A 19,978-nucleotide genomic window follows, 5' to 3' on the forward strand; every position below is an offset into this window, starting at 1 on the left:
CCCATGCAGGAATGGTTGGCGAAACAGTGGTCTCAGGCAAGTGGTCAGTGGGACGATCTAGTGGTCGTTTCGCCAACACTCGTACAGAGCCTACACTGGTGGACAAGAGAGAATCTCGCAAAGGGGAAACCCTTTTACGATCCCGAAGTACAGGCAGTGGTGACTACAGATGCATGCCTGACTGGGTGGGGAGCTCACCATCTCCACCACACAGCTCAGGGTCTCTGGTCTCACTCAGTAGCCAAGAACCACATCAATCTGCTAGAGCTTCTGGCAGTATTCCGAGCGCTGCAGGTGTTCGAGCCCCATCTACTGAACTTGTCGGTGCAGATCAGGACGGACAGCACGACAGCCATGTTCTATCTGAACAAGCAAGGAGGGACTCGTTCGCCAAATCTGTCCAAGCTTGCCCAGAAAATATGGATATGGGCACTCAGACGGAACATCTTCCTATCATCGCAACATTTTCCAGGGGAGCTCAATTCCCTAGCGGATGCTCTAAGCAGAGACTCCCTCCCAGAAGAACACGAATGGGTCCTTCACAGAGACGTAGTAGAAGATCTCTTCTCTCAGTGGGGTTTCCCCACTATAGACCTATTCGCCACAAGCGAAAACAAACAATGCCCAGGATTTGCATCCAGGTTCCCCTAAACGGACTCCCAGGGGAATGCCCTGTGGATGAACTGGTCAGGGATGTTTGCGTACGCTTTTCCACCAACTCCTCTCATCAGGAAGGTGGTGTACAAGATGAACAAGGAATCAATGACGCTCATCCTAGTTGCTCCCATGTGGGCGAGACAACCATGGTTTCCACACCTACGCAGGATGGCGGTGTGCGAGCCCATCAGACTCCCAGCCTGGTACAACCTTCTGTCCCAGCAACAAGGTCAAACAGTGCATCAGGAACCCAACTCTATGAACCTAGCAGCATGGCTCCTGAAGTCATAGAGTTTGGACATCTCAAATTACCACAGAGGTGTATGGACATTCTAAAAGAGTCCAGGAAACCAAATACAAGACACTGTTACTTTGACAAGTGGAAAAGATTCGTTATCTGGTGCCAGAATAAACAAATCAACCCGGTTGATTGCACTCCTTCCAACGTTGTAACATACATGCTCCACCTGCTGGATGCAGGGTTGGTTTTTAACTCTCTGAAAGTACACCTGGCAGCCCTCTCGGCTTACACCACATCCCATAACAGGGTCTCGTGGTGGAAAGTACCAGTGGTTAAAGCCTTCATGGAAGGAGTAAAGAGACTTCACCCTCCTATTTCGAACCCACCGCCAGGATGGGACCTCAACGTGGTGCTAGCTAAGCTCATGGGCCCCCCCTTCGAACCCATGCATAAAAGTAGTCTCAAACACCTGACTTATAAAACGGCCTTCTTAGTAGCCATTACCTCCATAAGAAGGGTCAGTGAAATTCAGGCTCTGTCAGTGCAAGATCCTTTCTTTACTATCCACAAGGACAAACTGGTTTTACGCACACACCCTAGGTTCTCACCAAAATTCATATCCAAGTTCCATGTAAACCAGTCCATCAAGCTTCCGGCTTTCTTCCAAAACCCACAAAGCTCGGCTGAGGTGAAACTACACACCCTAGATGTGCGTAGGGCGGTCTTATACTATGTAAATAAAACCAGACCGCTAAGGAAAACAGATCAACTGTTTGTCTCCGTAGCTACAGGCAGAGAGGGGGATCGCGTCTCTAAGGGCGCTATCTCTAAGTGGATTATCAACTGTATACAGCTGTGTTACTCTCTTTCTGAAAAGACTCTGCCTTTTACGCCAAGGGCCCACTCTACTAGAGGCATTGGGGCCACTCTGGCTTTCATTGCAAATGTTCCCCTCGACACCATTTGCAAAGCAGCTACTTGGAGCTCTATTCACACTTTTACTCAGCATTACTGCATTGACACTCATTCCAAGACAGATACACAAGTGGGACAAGCGGTTCTAAGACACCTGGTTGCTCATGACCCTTCTCACATCCCACCTCCTTCTTCTGGTACTGCTCGCTAATCTATGCACAGCATGTGATCTAAGCAGATTCCACAAGCCTCAGAAGGGATACATTACTCACCGTAATCGTATTTCTGATGCTTGTATCTGCTTAGATTCACATGCGACCCACCCTTCCTCCCCTCCGAGAGAAGGCGCATGGTTGCTTGTAGTCTTACCTTTCTGTCTATCTGCTTGGACTATCTGTACTCACGCTACTCCTCATGCTACCTCATGTCAGGAAAAACACAATCTGGGGATCCTAGACGCGTGAGGGATCATGGGTACAGTGGACGTCACACTAGGGATAGTATTACTGGCACGCCCTGTGTCGACGCCCATTTTCGATTTTCGAAAAACAAACTGTAATACTCCGCAGCTTCCACTAGATGTCGGCCTATGCACAGCATGTGAATCTAAGCAGATACAAGCATCAGAAATACGATTACGGTGAGTAATGTATCCCATATATATAATTTCTGATGTTTGTTAATCTGCTTAGAATCACATGCTGTGCATAGGTCCGACATCCAGTGGTCACTGCGGAGTATTGCATTTTGTTTTTCGTAGTCGAAAAGGGGACGTCGACAAGGCGTGTCTGTAACACTATCCCTATAGTGACGTGCGTTGTACCCATAATCCCTCACGCGTCGAGGTCCCTCAGATTGTTTTTTTCCGCCCAGCTTCTGGTCGCCTTATGCGGAGCTCCTAGAGAGACATTGCCAATACTTACTATCGGACCTCGGTCCTTAATTATACTTATTATATGGTTAAAGATCCCTCCCCTCGACGTTAGCTGTGAAGCCGTTTCTCTGCCGAGCAAGTTTTCGACGGAGGGGAAGAGACGGAGGAGATCCTTTGGCGCTGCCGAACACGTGGCCTGGCCTCGCCGGCCAGCATACAGTAGGGAGAGTGGGGGTTCGAACTTTTATCTTCTCTTTGAGAATGTCTTTCTTTCTCCCCTATCTTTCCCTTGGGGTTGTTATCACCAGTTATTATTGCCTCAGCTATGGAGAGGACACCTTTTAAGTTTTGCCCACGCTGTAGGGGCAAATACACTTGGAAGGACAAACACAAGCTCTGTAATCGTTGCTTGCCCCTCGATCATAAGGAGGACAGCTGCGCGGCCTGTAAGCTCTTGAAACCAAGAACTCTTAAAGAACGCAAAGTTAAGAGGTGGGCGGACTACGCTATGTCGAAGTCAGTTTCCTCACCCGCCGCCACTGTTACAGAAAGTGACGAGGAGGGTGATAACTCGACGTCCGTTACGGAAGTCATTAACCCCCAGAAGGAGCGCTCGCGCTCCTCGACGTCCGTCCCCGGCCCCGACGGGCTCGGCTCACGCCCTGCTCATGGGGATGAACACCCCGGCGACAGGGACGCACACAGTCCCCATAGGCCTAAGCACACAACCCACGGCTCTTCTTCGTTGAAGACGAAGGATCCATCAGCGCCGAAGGGGATGCAGGGCACGCCGGCGTCTACCTCAGACCGTAAGGGTCTCAAGCCCCACCCTCAAACGCAGTCGCGACCAGCGATTGGGCTTTCATCAAACACGGGCGCTACCCCAAAATCATCCGACGTAACGCTCCATAGAGCGGCCGTCGAGGAACAACGCATAACGCAGGCAACGTCGACACCAGAGTCCTCTACTGACAACCTCGTTGTCGAGAGCCTGGCGAGAATTGTTTCCGAAGACACACGTAAGCGGACGACGAAACAAACGTTGAATACCGCACAAAAAGCTAAGAGTAGCCAGGAACTGCCCCTTTCATCTAAGGGCACTTCGGAACTACCGGAGGGCTTTTCAGATGGCGATGGAAACCTTTCTTCGACGTTGTGGGAGCGTTCTAAGCGTTTTGAAGGTGAAAACACTGATTTCCCCCCCTCTAGACTATTCAGGGGTCCCCCATGAGACCCTTGAAAGACTCCATTCTTGTATGGAGAAAATGGAAAGGTTTTTGGGAAACCAAAACCCACCCACACCCAAAAGACTAAGAGAAGGGCCCCAGGATGACCCTAGGGTCAAAATTCCTAGGCTGTTTCCCCCTTCTACAGACGTATATGACCTCACTGAAGAGGAGCAATACCTCCAGGAAGATGAGTGTTTGGGTGGAGAGGAAGAACATGAGGAAGAGGGGTTTGAAGAAGATCCTTACACAAGTGCAGAAGCTTTCGAAGAAGATACAGCTACCTCGCAGCCCTGGCAATCCCCATCAGTGCAGCCTTGGCAATCCCCATCAGTGCACTCAGACCCTGATGTCTTTCACCCTTCTCCTCCCAAGGATTCACCTATTGGAAACACCTCTCCCATAGATGACCAACCTTCACTTAATGCACTATTGCGCAAGGCAGCAGCGCATTTTGAAATAGACACAGGGAGACTCTTCCTGACATAGACTTTGTAGAGAAAGTTATTAAAGAAAAGGCCCCTGTTAGTCAGTCTATTACGCTCCTGGCTTCTATAAAGAGAAGAATAACTCCTTCCCTTTCCAATCCTGCCTTAGTCAGAGGGGTCAACCCTCGGATAGAAAATCTCTTCAGCCCTTCGCCCTCTGACCCGTTGAACATCAGAGGCCATTCTATTCTAGACTCCCTCGTAGTTACTAATACAAGGAAAAGAGCAGGGGTACCACTATCCACTAGTGAGGCACCACCTGACAAAGAGGGCAAAAATCTCTACGCACTTGGGAAGAGAATCACGACGTTAGCCGCATTTTCAACTAGGATTGCAAATAACAATTCCCTACTAGCTAGCTACGCAGATGCACAGTGGAGCAAGCTGCGCAGCGAAGCAGAGGACGCACCAGAACCCCTGCGTTCACGCCTGTTAGCTACAATCTCAGAGGGAACTCTTGTAAACCAGGGCATCGTAAAGAACTCCTTAGATGCCGCAGAGACGGCTGGCCGTTCCCTGGTTCAGGGAACACTTCTCAAACGCCATGTCTGGCTGCGCAATTCGGGATTTAAGCCGGAAACCCAGGCTTCCCTGATAAATAAGCCCATAGAAGAAACACATCTGTTTGGCAAAGCAGTTGATGAGGCCCTAGAACATGCGAAGAAAGAGTTTGATACCATCAAAACTCTTGACCAAATTTCTAGGCCCCCTAACAGACGCGGCTATGGCAATAGACGCTCCTTTCGTGGCCAACGCCAGCAACAAAACCAACAGCAATTTTACTCTGCTACCAACTGGCCCTCTAACCAGGGTAACAACACCCAGTTCAGTCAAAGAGGCCAACGCCGTGGCAGGGGAAGTGGTCGCGGCTCCAGCCCCAAAGGTTCCACGCCCAATACCAACAAATGACCCGAAGATTCGGGTCCCCTCCCATGCATCACCGGTCGGGGGCCGGCTAACATCGTTCCTTTCAGCATGGGAGGGAATATCGTCAGACCGCTGGGTATTATCCACCATAGCCCACGGATACTGCATCGAATTCAACGGTTCCCCGAAGTACAGACCCCCACGGAACCGACTCATGACACCGAAACACCTCACCATTCTTCTACAAGAAGTAGAAGAGCTACTGAAAAAAGAAGCTATAGAGGCTGTCCCCCTATCTCAGGTAACAGAAGGTATTTATTCAGTGTACTTCCTTGTACCCAAAAAGGACTTAACCATGCGCCTTGTATTAGATCTGCGCCCAGCGAACAAGTTTGTCAAACCCCAAAAGTTTCGTATGGTGACCTTGCAGGAAGTAATTCCACTGTTATCACAGGGGGATTACATGACAACACTGGACATGAAAGATGCATACTTTCATATTTTAATGTTGCCAGCGCACAGAAAATACCTCAGGTTCAAGATAGAGAACAAACACTAACAGTTCCCTTCGGGATAGCATCTGCACCAAGGGTATTCACGAAAGTACTGGCAGTGGCAGCGGCCCACCTGCGCAGGTTATCCATCCCGGTATACCCTTACCTCGACGACTGGCTCATAACAGGGGATTCTTACGAAACATGCTTCTCCAATACCCAAAAGACTGTAGACCTTTTGTTCCGACTGGGCTTCTCCATCAACGAAAAGAAGTCCAGCTTAGACCCCAGCCAAATCAAACAATTCCTAGGGGCTCTAATTCGAACAAAGGACGGCCTCGTCTTCCCCTCCAACGAGAGGGTCCAAAACATGCTGTTTCAGATCCCCCATTATGTGGCAGGTCGAGAGGTGACGGTACGCAAAGCAATGCGCTTGCTAGGAATAATGGCGTCATGTATTTATTTGGTACCTCACGCGCGCCTGCGCCCAATGCAAGAGTGGCTCAACAGCCAGTGGTGTCAGGCCAGCGGACAATGGGATGATCTAGTGGTGGTCTTGCAGGCCTTGGTTCTCTCGCTACGGTGGTGGACAAAAGAAAACCTGTTATTAGGGAAGACTTTTGCCACCCCGCAGTGGAAGCCACTCTAACCACAGACGCATCCCTTACAGGATGGGGGGGCTCACCTATCCCATCAAACTGCTCACGGAGCATGGACTCCGAGCTTAGCATCCAAGCATATAAACCTGCTGGAACCACTAGCGGTGTTCAAAGCACTGAAAGCCTTTCAGGAACACCTACAAGGAAAGACAGTGATGGTCCTCACAGACAGCACCACAGCCATGTACTACCTCAACAAGCAAGGGGGCACTCATTCTCAAGGACTGTCCAAGCTGTCCCAGAACATCTGGAAGTGGGCTCTCAAACACAACATGTTCCTACTATCATAACATGTACCAGGGGAACTCAATCTGCTAGCAGACGAACTCAGTAGAGACTTCCCCCTGCCCGTAGAGTACGAATGGCGGTTACAAGAAGACATCGTCTTCGACGTCTTCACACAGTGGGGTTTCCCAGAAATAGACCTGTTCGCAACTCTGGAAAACTCTCAATGCCAAGATTACGCCTCCAGGTACCCCCAGAACCAGTCCAAGGGGAACGGTCTATCGTTTCCATGGTCAGGGAAATTTGTTTACGCTTTTCCCCCGACTCCCCTTCTCAACAAGATAGTGCACAAGATGCACCAGGAACAAGTTACCATGATACTGGTGGCCCCTATGTGGGCCCGACAGCCATGGTTCGCTCACTTGTTGGAGATGTCTCTATCTCCTCCAGTGAAACTGCCCTGCCCGTACAACATGCTGTCACAAGCCAGGGGCAGGACACTGCACCCATGCCCTCAGACCATGAACTTAGCAGCCTGGCTCCTGAGGTCATAGAATTTGGACATTTACAACTTCCACAGAGGTGCATGGACATCCTCAGAGAGGCCAGAAGCCTAACACTCGTCACTGCTATTCTAGCAAATGGAAAAGATTTGTCATCTGGTGTAGAGGGAAGAGTATCAACCCCGTTGACTGCTCTCCCACACAAATTATTCTGTACCTGACCCATTTACTGGACTCGGGTCTAGTATTCAATTCTATTAAAGTACACCTGGCAGCGCTTTCTGCTTACACCACTTCACAACTCAAAGTATTGTGGTGGAAGATCCCAGTAATCAAAGCCTTCATGGAAGGGGTAAAGAGAATACACCCTCCAATAGCAAACCCAGCTCCCGGCTAGGATCTAAATGTGGTACTCACCAGGCTCATGGGGTCACCCTTTGAACCCATGCACAAAGCAACTCTTAAAGATCTCACTCTTAAGACTGCTTTCCTAATAGCTATTACCTCCATTAGGAGAGTAAGTGAACTACAGGCCCTTTCGGTTTTAGACCCCTTTGTAACAGTTCACAAGGATAAAGTGGTTCTACGCACACACCCAAGGTTCACACCGAAATTCATCTCCAAATTCCATGTCAACCAGTCTATAGAACTACCAACGTTCTTTCAAAATCCTTCAAATCTCGGAGAAAAAAGCCTGCATACACTTGATGTGCGCAGAGCTGTCATGTTTTACATGGCAAGACTGAGAAAGACTAATCAATTCTTTGTCTCGGTGGCAGCAGGAAGAGAAGGAGATGCAGTTTCAAAATCCACTATATCTAGATGGATTGTACAATGCATCACTCTCTGTTACACTCTTGCTAAGAGAGAACTACCCTTCAAGCCAAGAGCACACTCTACTCGAGGCACTGGGGCATCCATAGCATTCATTGCAAATGTTCCCCTTGAGGCCATCTGCAAAGCGGCAACCTGGAGTTCTGTACACACCTTTACAAAACACTACTGTCTAGATGCCCACTCTAGATCTGATTCCCAGGTGGGACAAGCAGTATTAAGACATCTTTTCTCTACTGTTCCTTCTCACAACCCACCTCCAACTCCGGGTACTGCTCGCTAGTCTATGCACAGCATGTGATTCTAAGCAGATTAACAAACATCAGAAGACAATGCATTACTTACCGTAAAAGCATTTCTGATGGTTGTATCTGCTTAGATTCACATGCGCCCACCCTTCCTCCCCGCTCGGATGGAAGGAACATAGACATCCTTTTCTATATCTCTCTCTTTTCTGTACTCACTCACGTCTAGAAGGCTCCCTCAGGGCAGAAAAATACAAACAGAGGGACCTCGACGCGTGAGGGATTATGGGTACAACGCACGTCACTATAGGGATAGTGTTACAGACACGCCTTGTCGACGTCCCCTTTTCGACTACGAAAAACAAAATGCAATACTCCGCAGTGACCACTGGATGTCGGACCTATGCACAGCATGTGAATCTAAGCAGATACAACCATCAGAAATGCTTTTATGGTAAGTTTTATATATATATATATATGTGTGTGTCCAAATAAAGTGGGCATTTTTGCCTTAAGTTTTAAATATTTTATTCTGTGTATTGGTTTAACCAGTAATCTCACACAAGGACATTAAAACGTATTACCCCCAATCACATACAAATAAGTCATTCATACAAGACCCATATAATATCCACAATATCAGTAGATTAAAATCATTATGTTTAGAAATTTAAACCATTTCAAATCCAACGTAGAAAGTTAAGAACCGCAAAGGACAAAGAGAATACATTCCCTGGTAATATTCTACCCCAAAACTGGCCTGTTATAAGATTTGTTTTTTTTATTATGTATAAAATGTTTAAAAAACATATTTCAAGTGGCCAACAAACTGTAACATTCAATGTGCCAGTGTTTAGTGTCTCAATATGGGAAAAACAGAATCTACATAGTCTTTACTTTTTGATATATTAAGCAACGCACCGTTTGATTTCATTTATTAAAACTAGATTGCATTTAAATCTCATAAAATTAATTCTAGCGCTTCTATACGGAAAGAGTATTAAATATGTAGATTTGAAATTTTAGAGTTTAATCTCCATAGGGGTTTGCATGAACAGTCAATATGAACCAAGATTTTGTCTTGTTAAAATCCAATTTCTTTTTAATGTTATTAGGGTTGACAGTTGTTTTGCCATCCTCAAGTGAAGATAATCTCATAAAGCAGTACAAAACCCATGTATTTAATAGATTACAAGAGTTATCCTCCATTATGTTATGTATACCATCTAGAAGTGAATTCAGGGATGGATTCAGAATCTTCTGCAACAGTTGTAATCTTTTCCAATCGGGTAGGGTATGTGAAGATACCAGGCCCAGTTCATGTTGAATAAGAAATTGGGACACATTGAAGTAGAATCTGACAACGCCACAAACGGACTTCGATTTTACTCCAATTAATTCTCAGAGATAATTCAGCTGCAAAAACGATACACCGTACAATTTGAAGAATTTGGCAAATTTCGGATCCACTGAGATGCATAAGTAACGTTATTAGGTATACGCTTTTAAAGTCATTTTTACGATTCCCTTTTAATTTGGACTTACGCTCCTCAATATTTAATATTGTCTATGCAATCCATATCAACCCTACCCAGGAGCCATGTCAATCTAATGCGTTGAATACTCTGGGGTTTTAGAGTCATTACCTTAGTTTTGTCACATTTATCTCTAGGTCCAAATTCTTTATGTAGTTGTAAAGTGCTACTAGCTCTATGGGGGTCCAAGGTGTTAATATCTGCTAACAAAATATAACAGATTGATAGAGAGCCTAAGTGTGGAGGGAAAGAGTTAACTAAAGCAAGATTTTGGCCCAGATCAGAAATATATAAATTAAAAAGAAAAGGGGCGAACACGCACCCTTCTCGCAGAACATGACTCATCTGTACGTCTTGTATTGTGAGCAGTTTCCTTCTCTGTCGAGTCTAATCTTAACATTTGTACCTTCATGAAGATGCACCAGGAGATTCAGTAAAGATGGAGGACAGCCCTACCCATGTAGCTCAGACCATAGCCTCCAAAGTAAATCGGATGCCATGGTAAGATCTGTAAAAGCCACATAGGTTGGGGCGTTTGTAGATTTGAACCTGTTGATGAAAAAGATAAACTACAATGCTGTTTTGGGAGATCCCCACTGATATTCTTAATCCCTTTCTATCAAGCATTCCTGAAGATATTGCCCATCTTTCCAGTTCTTTTAGGATTCGAACTGAGCACATTTTGCTCGAGGCATCCAAAAGGAAGATGGGCCTATAATTGCCAGGATTAAGCCAATCACCCTTTTTAAATATTGGAATTACATTGGAGGTCTTCCACGATGGAGTACTTTGTAACGGAAGAATTTTGCTAAATAGATTTTCTAGAGTAGCTGACAACATACTCTGATTTCCTGTAAAAGTCAAATTTGACATCCTATCTGGCAGAGCGGCACTTGATAGATTATGTTTCTGAATAATATATAAAATATCTTGTCTAGAGAAATGTAGATGCTAATCATGGCTATATGTAATACTCCACAAGACAGCATTCAAATTAACGCCACCGTATATCATTTTAAAAAGGGCAATCCATATTCCTCAGCTATGGGTTGAACCTGGGCAAAAAATTGTTAGCTATTCAGGTTATTAATCAAGGTTCAGAACGATCAAGCATCACTCTGGATCAGTGCGTTCAGCATGCCCTCTGCATCACGTTGTAAATGTGTGAATTAAGCCATTTTTTATGTGTTGTCATTTTTTGGTTCTGATATCATTTAAATTTGTTTTACGATCAGTAAGATGTGAAATCTTCAATATTTTCCTGCATTGAAACTCTGCATCAAAATGGTGAATTCTCATTGGGGTCGAATATTTTTTATGTGCCCTTCTATTTTTCTACCAAACAGCCCAAAAGGTTCTGACCAGTAGTATTCAAAAATGGTTAAGATGTGTGAACTCTTCATATTGGAAATCCTTCTTTATGATGTTTTGAAATAAGGATACATTGGGCCTCATTACAAGTATGGCGGTAAGGCAACAACAGCGCTGGTATCATTACCGGCACTGTTGCTACCGTACCGCCATACTAAGTGTTCTGGTCGCGGGTGCCCTTGCAGCCACCAGGTCTGACCTGGTGGCCGTACTGGCACCCACGAGCAGAACATGATGGTAGCATGGTACTGTTAACGGTGCCGGTGCTACCACCCTCCCTATTCCCATTCAGTCCTAATGGGGCCGAATGGGGATAGGGAGTCCCTTAATACTGGCACCCGCGAATGGGCCATTACCGGATCCGACAAACTCGGAATGATCCGCTAATTGCCCATTCGCGGTTGCTGTCTGTATTACAGGCATGGCTACCTCCAAACTCGTAATGAGGCCCAATGAAATTATTTGCCATTGTCTGATTCCAAGTAACCATAGTTTTGTGTTTTTAAAAAAATCTTTCATTTCCAAAACGAGGAAAAACAAAAGGAAAAAAAAACCAACAAATAGCTGAAGAGTCTGAGCATATAACAGTATTGATGACATGTATTATATGGTAGCACCAAACACAAAAAGGAAAGAAGGTGGAGGTAATTAAGAAAACTCACGGGGAGAAAACGGGAGATGCAATATACCATAGATAAGTCAAAAATCAGTGGTAAATAACATAATTAAAAAAAAAACATGTACCACAATGTTTAAACTAAACATTATGAGAAAAAACACACACTGTACGCAGATAAAAAAAAGAAAACTCACACAAGGTGCAAGCAATCGCACCCTAAAAAAATTATTTTCCCCCTTTGACAAGAATGATGCATCAAACATTTCACTGATAAGTCACTTCCCCCATTGGTCAGCTCCATGAGTGCCCTGATACCATTTTGCTCCCCATGATATTGATTTTGGTTAATGTCTAATCACTTCACTCCCCATCCTTTGACCCAGATGCGGTGCCTGCAATTAGAATCTCACCAAAATGAGTCCTCAAGGTGGTTTTAGATCCAGTGAGCATTCAACAATTGTACCCAGTCCTTCAATATGCGTTCTTCAATCTCTACCATTTTTATTTTCTTTTGTAGTACTTCCGATTTGGCTAAGCCCCATCTCTTCACATCCAACAGCCACTGCGGGATAAGCGGGCCTCTGGAACGCTTCCATGATATTGCGCTACTTTTCGCAAGTATCAATAACATGTGGGCAATCTTTCTCCTGTGTTTCTCCCCTTTGGTGCCCGGTAACGTGCCCATCAGGCACAAAGATGGGACACATTCATAAGAGCTATGAAGTAATGAATCAATTTTATCAATTTATCAATGACTTCCTTCCAATAGCATTGGACCACCCTACACTCTCAAACCATATGCCAAAATACCAGTCATCACTGCATCTGGGGCACATGTGTGGCATCTGCGGGGCAAAGACATGCATCATAGCCGGGTTCAAATATACCTTGTGAGAAAATTAAACACTCAATTGAAACCCTTTATCACTGGGCACTGTTTTAATATGTTTGCATATCGCAAGCTATTCACGGTCAGATATTATATAGTCTAAATAATTTTCCCACTTTCCCTATATCGCGAGAACTGGTGCAGGCATCTTACTTAATACCTTGTAAATCTGTGCGAGTGTGCTTCTGCTGTCTCCTATTGAGAGAAACTCTTGCAGCATCGGGTGGTCTCGGCTCCTGCGCGATATCCCTACCCTCCACTGTACAGCCATTCTGCCAACCCCTCTGGCATAGTTTCGAAAATGTCCACAGCGTATTATACTGCTCCGCCCATTGAACAAAGCAACAAGCCTTCTTTGAAAAAAATCCTGCAACGATCTACATTTGGACTGCATTTCGAAAGACTCTAAATATTCCATATAGGGCCTTATCAAATCCCATAGGGAACTCTGGGTGATAAAATCCTTCCATACGAAACCTGGTCAGAAGTCTCTTCCATGCCATTTGCACTATGCCTACTATACACTTACCCCTCTGGACCTCATGGTATCCAACGTTAATCTGGTATTTCAGAAGGCCTCCCAGTACCATACATACCGCTCCTTCCGGTGAATCGTTCAAATGTAGTGCATATTGTAACTGCGCAGCAATGAAATAGAACTCATAATACACTTAACTGATATGGTCTGTTTATCATCAATAGTGCCACTCTCCTCCTGCCAGTACCCTGGAGCAATTCATTAGTTTAATGTCCAGCATCTGAAAGAAGAGACTTTTTATCATGTATTGTATACTGTTGAACAACTCCAACAGCCAAGGGAGGACTACCATCTTACACAGCACGGTTTTACCCATCAGAGAGAGAAGTTGCTTCTGCCTAAAGGTTATTGCAGCTCCAATCCCTGTTGGTGACCTACCTGTATTGTACACAAATGAATCCTCAATCTCGTGAAAAATGTGGACCCATAGATATTTGAACAATTCATGTTCCAAATGCACCCCCCCCAATCTAGAAATGTGTGCCAGGGTCTGTGCCTCATACCAGCTACGTGAAAAAGTATGGATGTATCCTTATTCATCTAGAACCCAAATAGTGTGCCAAAATTATCCAGTGCCAGTAACATTATTGGAATATTATACAGAGGGTTGCACATATAAAATAAAGCATTACAGCATACAAATAAATGGTATGCGTGCACCCCTCTACCCTTATACAGGCCTCAGACATACTTTTGCTAAAATAGCTAGCCACAGGTTCCAATGCTAGATCGAGTAATATCTGAGAAAACAGACTTTCTTGTCTGGTCCCCTCTCCAGGGTCCACCTATCAGAAATCCAGCTTTCTGTTTTAACTCTTTCCAGTGGTTTGATGCAATAGATGGATCCACTGCAGTATAGTTGGACCCAGCCCATTATTTTTTTTATATTTTAAATAGCAAGGGCCATTTGATTACATTTTATAATGCGTGAAATCGCCCAAGGGCCTGAGAGCGCACAGAATACCAAACATAACCGACAAAAACCCTAGAGCGAAGGAGGGAGGACAGTTATAGAATTAATCAGGGTCAAGCTTAAACAAGTGTGTTTTGACTCCTCTCTTGAAATGAACAATGCAATTAGCCTGCCTTAAGTGGGTAGGACGCCCATTCCAGGAGAGTGGGGCCTGTACATCAAACATAGTGCTGCCAAAGCCAGAATGTTTAATCTGGGATGTGCAAGTTCAGAGGGGTCATAAGAACGCAATGAACGACCCACTCTGCAGGAGGATAACCGATCGGACAGATACTAGGGGGGCATCAGTATTGCAACACTTGTAGGTCAGTGTGAGACTCCTGTGCATAGCATGCTCTTTTAAAGGTAGTCAATGAAGTCTGTCTGGCCACTGAAATATGATCTCTACGGGAAAGGACAAACCTAGCTCTAACCGCGTTGTTCTGTGTAGTTTGCAATGTGTGAACATTTGCTTTTGTAGAATTGGCTAACGGGCTGTTAAGTAGTCAAGGCATGAATTAACCAGTGTCTTAGCAAGCGAAGACCGGTTTGTCATAGAAATGTACGGCCTAATATGGTTAAGAGGTTTGAACATGTAACTACATGTGGCTTTAACCTGGGCGACTTCTGGCTTCATGGTAAGTTCGGCATCCAATGTGATGCCCAGGGTCCTAACTGATTTAGCAACTTTGAATTTATTGTCAGCTATCATGGAACTATCATCGTCTGGGCCCAATTGTTTAATTTTATTCCCAGAAGCAATTATCAGAAGTTCTGCTTTTTTGATATTCAGGGTAAGGGAGTTGGTTGCCATCCAAGCCTGAATAGTTTGATAGATGGTATTGATGGCTTTAGTGTCCTTGAAATGTTTTCCTGATAGTTCAATTATGACCTCGGTGTCATCAGCATAGTTGGTAAACTGGACACCCAGGTCTTCAAGAAGTGTAAAAAGAAGCATGGTACACACATTGAATAATGTGGGTGAGATACAGGAACCCTGTGACACCCCGCAGGTGACAAGTGCAGGGGTGGAATGAGCATTATCCACTGCCACTCGTGCATATCTAGGACCAAAAAAAGGATGCAATCCACTGCAAGGCTAACTGGGAACAGTGTCCCTGATTGACCAGTCTAGCAACCAATCGAAAATGATCAATCAAGTCAAATGCTGCAGATAGGTAGAGTAGAATAAGAAGTGCTGGTTTACCCCTGTCCTCAATGGACCCAACGCTTGACTTCAGAACTAATAGTGCTGCCTCAGTGCCATATTTAGCCCTAAAGCCAGACTGCTCGGGATTAAGAAGGTGGCTACTTTCCAAGTGATCTTGCAGTTGTAAATAGACTACCTGATTCAAGATTTCTAACATGAAAGGCACATTTGTAATTGGTCGATAGTTTTTGGGGTATGTGGGTCCAAAGTACTCTTTCAGTAATGGGGTTACCCATGATTCCTTAAGGGACATGGGCACATTGGCTTCCTCAAATGACATTAACGGGACAAGTGACCCATGGTGCCAATGTTTCAATGCAGTTCTTAAAAAGGCTAGATGGATAGCAGTCACCCAAACAAGTTGGTTTCATGTTGGCTATAATCCTGCATATTTGGTCCTCGGAAGAGGGCTGAAAATCAAAAGGCATCTGTACCGGGCCCTTATTAATAAGCTGTGTAGGTATATTTAGCGCGATTAACAATTAATGTGCAAAATTTGAACTACCTGGGAATAGATGTTTTTTTTATGGCCCAGGATTTTTAAATTGAGTTTATTACGTTTCAGCTGACACCAATCGGTATCCTTTTGTATAATGATACCCGTTTGAGATTTGCCTTCACATTCCTTTAGAATTGTTAATAGTTGGCCCGAGTTAGATTTTGCAGTGGCGAAACTGGTATTGTAGTTATCAGATTTTGCAGCAATAATAGCTTGTTTAAGGCCAGCCGCTAAACATGTACAGGCAGGCACAGGGGAGTGGGATTGTGCCTCCACTCTCTCTCTCTGCCTTGCATTTATCACGTCGTAGAATGGTAATGGAATCATCAAACCAAGAATTAGTGTTGGTTTTGATTTTAACTAGTCCGGGTTTTTTGGGTGCAAGGTTGTCAGTGACATGCTTCAGTGTATCAGTAAGATGACTAGCCAGTTCATCAGATTTTCTGAATGAGTACATGGGTCTCAATTCACTCAATAAATGAGAGGAGAGCAATAGGGGAGTACGTTTCTTAAAATTTCTAGCAGAGACTTAATGTCGAGGAGTCACTTTCTGGAAGGTTAAGCAGGTCCGGAGAGCAAAATTAAAAATCACTTGATAGTGATCTGACCAGGGGCACTGGACAATGTCCATTTCGGAAATGGTAACCTGATGGGTCATAACCCAATCAAGGGTGTGACCGGCTTTGTGAGGGAACCAGGACTTGCTGGGTAAAGCCGATGGATTTAAGTGTGGCAGGTAAAGAAGTGGCATGTGTGTCATTCAAATTATTAGCCCCCAAGTCAAAATCTCTTGAGAACAATTATTGGAGTATTAGCCTTGGTTGTCTTGTTCAGTAGATTAATAAATTGTTCTTTGAAGAGCGGTGTATCCGAGGGGGGACGAGAAATCAATACTACCTTAAGGGAATAGGTAAAATTTCCCTTAATTTTGGCTACTAAGCTTTCAGTCATCCAAAGTATTGCGAGTCTTAAAATGTATGTTTAAGCGATTAGAGTTTGGAATAGCAACTCCTCCACCTCTACGCATAATGCGATCTGCTGTACACATTGAGAACTAGGGGCATCTATGGTAAGCCAGGACTCGGTTATGGCCATTATATCACATCCTGTATCAACAATAGCATTTGATACCTCAACACCATGCATTAGCAAGGAGCGAGTGTTTAAAAGTACAAAGCGAATTTTGATAATTGGGTGGTCTGCCTCACTGAGTGCTAATTGGTGTTAGCAATTTGGAGGGTGGGTCGGCCACAGAAGCTTTCAAGGAAGACTGGGTGTTATCCGGTAAATCCATAAATCTGACAATGTCGACTTGAGTAGAAGCAGTTGACTCCAATCATCGTTGGGTATAATGTGCGTCAATGGAGCATAGTAAGACTTGATATTTGATTTCCAACTGGGAAGGACGAACTGATGAGAGTACTGAAGAGGCTCTGATAGAAGAAGATTGTGTACTGGGAACATTGAGTATAAAAGGAGTTTAAAATATAGCATTTTCCTCAAAATGTCTCCGTTATGGACGTAAATACGTTGTGGGGCATTACACAGCACTATCAGTATTTCAACAAGAATGCCGAAATACCTGGATTTTGGAAGTGTACAGCTGACTTGCTGACACCACGGACAGAAACTGGCACTAAGTGGCTGGTCTCTCTCGCGCCTGAAATGCAAAGAAGTAAACCCAGAGAACTACAATGCAACTACAATAAAAGTAAAACACAGTTCTTCCTCCCTCATTTCCGATACAAAGTGCAAGGAGGCACGTTACCCACCTATAAAATAGCCATGCACTAAACAGAGATAATCAAGAACATAATCTTAAAAGCAAAGTATAATTTTTAAATTGTGCCTTTGCAAAATAGCAGCGATATAATTTAAAAATGGAATAAAATCAAATGAGTTTTTAAGATAACACTCATGCATTCAATGGCAATCGAATATAAATTAAAGGTAAAACCTTTCAAGAGAATCGAAGGCCTTAACTGCATCCAAAGACATTGCCAATTCCTTCCTTACATTTTTAGGTCTATCCATAATGTGATGCAGTCTCGTTTAGATTCATGGAAGTATTTCTCCCCCCAATAAAACCACATTGTTCTGGGTGGACAAACCTAGGAACTATTTTAAGTATCTGCAGGACTATGATCTTACCTAGTATTCTCTCATCTATATTAATCAATGAAATGGGACGTTAAGAATCAAAAACCTGGATCCTTCTGGGGCTTGAGTAACACAATGATCATAGCCTCCTGCTTTCATTCTGGGAGAGCTCCAACACGCAAGGCATGATCCTATACCTTCTGCAGTTGAGGCACCAGCTCATCCACATAAGTGGATTAAAATTCGACCCAGAGGCTCAGTCCAAGGCGTCCTCCCCCCCCCCCCTCCCCAGGGATTGAATGGCACATCACATGTTCCCTCCTCTACAGTCCTATCCAATGCTTCCCTGGTCTCAACTGACAATTGAGGTAAGTGCATCTGCACCAGAAACCCGTCAGGCGTCTACCTCATAAATTCCTTTGCTTGAATAGGTGTTTCTAGTCCTAAATACTGCATTAATGCCCTTCTGTGATGACACTAGCGCTCCAACCCCATCATGTATTTGTGTTATGGTGGGCCTAAGTGCTTCCCGTTTGTGCAACCAAGGTAAAGGTCTAACTGCCTTGTTACCCTTGCCATGAATGTGCAACACCTTCTGGTTATGTTCACACAACCCTCTAATTGTGACCTTAAAGGCCTCACAACCCAAGTAAAAGTCCTTGACAGAGTCTTCATTCCCATCAAAGAAGGAAGACATTTCCTCCTTAATATTACAAAATGCCCCATCCTCTAGAGCGTCTGTCCTCAATCGCCATGTTGATGTAGGAGGTGTCTTCCATGCCCAGGAAAGGGTAGTAGCAAGAGGGGAGTGATTTGGAAAGTATCCTCCCCAAATATTCTTAAATTGGCTCCAAATGTTTCCTTTCTACAAAGAAATGGCAGTAGTAAGAACCATGGGGACGGGAGAAGAATGAATATCCCTTCACCTCCCCCCAACTTTCCCTTCATAATTCTACCAGTTCAAGTTCCTTAACTATGTGATTCAAAGTTGTAAACGCAAATTTATTTGAAGGGACCCGTCACATCAGATCTTTCCAGTACCGGGTCCAGGAGGCTATTGAAATCTCCACACCAGAGAAAGCTATCGTATATATCCCCAGCCTCCAGCTTGCTGCAGTACTCTTTGGAAATGCTCCTTCTTATCGGCATTCAGTGCATAGGAGTTAGAGATACATCGCCCTCCTATTAAGCAACCTTTCAGTATCAATGTTGTCCCTTCAGAATCCCCCAAGTTTTTCTCACTACTTAGGGGGACTTCTCCCGACTTCCATATCATGACCCCTCTCCCATAAGATAAATATCCAGACCCAAATACCAATCCTCCAGATCTTAATCCAAAAAATGCATTTCCTCCAAAATGTTGAACATAGTCTTAATGAAAGAGAAAGTAGGTAACCCTTTCCAATATTCATTCAACAATAAACAATTAGATTGGTTATTAGTCCTACCCTTGAGCCAATACATTTTTACAGCTAGAACACCATCAGAGTTCGTCTCTCACTTCTCACTTGTGATACGTGTACTGTTTCATACAGCAGTACAGGGCTCGCAAAATCTATGAGCCCACTAGCATTGGCGAGTAGTTTTTATGCAGGGCGAGTACCATTTGCATGATACTTGACCTTCCTGGCGAGAATGGGGATGTTAGAAACTTATTTTTCATTTACTGCGAACCTACAGGTTTCACTGTTTATGCTGGACCGCATTGCAGCAAATATGAAGTGTGCTTATGGCTACATGCATCATTTTATAAAAAGCACTGGTAAATATTTTGTCACCAGTCACTTTTGGGCAAGTGCATTTCTCTTAGGTCCAGTATGTAAAATGAGGAACTCGCCCTGCAGGTCTAGTGCGATTTTTGAGAATTTGCAAGGCCTGCAGTAATAAAACCTCCACAGGGCCAACTCAAAGTCCCTCTCTTGACACAAACCTGAAAGGTGTTAAATGCATCCTTTACCGGTGAGCGTTGTTACTTGGAGACATTATTAAATATTTACAAAAATTAGATGACGTAGGTGTACTATAACATAAGTGTCC

General features: G+C 44.4%; 1 protein-coding gene across 1 annotated transcript in view; it reads left to right on the plus strand.

Moving 5' to 3' along the window:
• MCOLN2 (mucolipin TRP cation channel 2) overlaps positions 1-19,978 on the plus strand; it is a 1,022,745-nt gene that overhangs the window by 442,628 nt on the left and 560,139 nt on the right. The window lies entirely within an intron of this gene.

The sequence above is a fragment of the Ambystoma mexicanum genome, chromosome 1q (assembly GCF_040938575.1).
Source record: "Ambystoma mexicanum isolate Mex_15411 chromosome 1q, UKY_AmexF1_1, whole genome shotgun sequence".
Taxonomy (NCBI): Eukaryota; Metazoa; Chordata; class Amphibia; order Caudata; family Ambystomatidae; genus Ambystoma; species Ambystoma mexicanum.